Below are 1,213 nucleotides of genomic sequence, written 5' to 3'. Positions count from 1 at the left end.
CAGAGATGACCACTGTTAAAGATTTGGGAAGATGCATTTCTAAATTTCTTTTGTGAATATTTATACATTTATATATTTTGCATGGGGATATACTATATATAATGTGTTGTTATCTGCTTTTTTCACTTTTATTATATACTCATTTTTCATATAATGCATGATAGATATCATTATTTACATCTATATCTATATAGATATAAATATCAGTTAAATTTTAGCACACAAAAAATATTAAATACCAATTAATAAAATGTAAGATTAATAGAAGCAAAGAGTAGAAAGATGATTGCCAGAGGCTGAAGAGGGTTGGAAATGGGGAGATTCTGGTTGAGGGCTAAAGTTTCAATTATACAAGATAAATAATTTCTAGAGATCTACTCTACAGCATAATGTCTATAGCTAACAATGCTGTATAGTGTATCTAAAATTTGCTGAGAAGGTAGATCTTATGTTAAGTGTTCTTAGCACACAAACAATAATAATAATGCAGGTGGTGGGAAGGAACTTTGGGGGGTGATGGATTGTTTAAGGCCTTGATAGTGATGGTGGTTTCACGGGTGTAGACTTATCCCCAAACTCATCCAGTTGCGTACATTAAATATGTACACCATTTTACACATCAATCACACCTCAATAAAGTGGTTAAATTTTTTATGGAAAAAAATAAATACAGTTTCAACAACAAACTAGTATGCAAGCATCAGCAACTCAAGGTTAAAGGTTACATAAAAACCACTGTAGGAAGGAGAGCTTCCTACAAACAAATTACTCTCTTTTATGATGACAAAGACACAGAATAATTACAAATCTGATGGGAAGTCCTTTACCCTTTAACTTCACTATTGTTCTTAAGCTGGTAAATGTTTTCCAGCCTTACTCTTTGTGACAGACAGAACGACGACCTTCAAAGTTGTCAATGCCCTAATCCCCAAACCTATTAGTATATTATCTTACCTGGCAAAGGGAGTTTGCAGATGTGAATTAGATTGGGAGCCTTGAGATGAGCGGTTATCTTTGATTATGTGGGTGGATCCAATGTAATCACATGGGTCCTTAGAAGTAGAGACTCTTCCTCAGCTGTGGTTAGAGAAAGTTGTGCTGACCTAAAATGGGTCAGGAAGAGATGCGACATAGATGACAGAAGGACTTGACCTGCCATTCCTGGCTTTGAGGATGGAGGAAGGGACCTAAGAGCCAAGGAATGCAGGTGGTC

This window comes from Balaenoptera acutorostrata, chromosome 2 (genome assembly GCF_949987535.1).
Source record: "Balaenoptera acutorostrata chromosome 2, mBalAcu1.1, whole genome shotgun sequence".
Lineage (NCBI taxonomy): Eukaryota > Metazoa > Chordata > Mammalia > Artiodactyla > Balaenopteridae > Balaenoptera > Balaenoptera acutorostrata.
Note: the sequence above shows the minus strand (reverse complement) of the source record.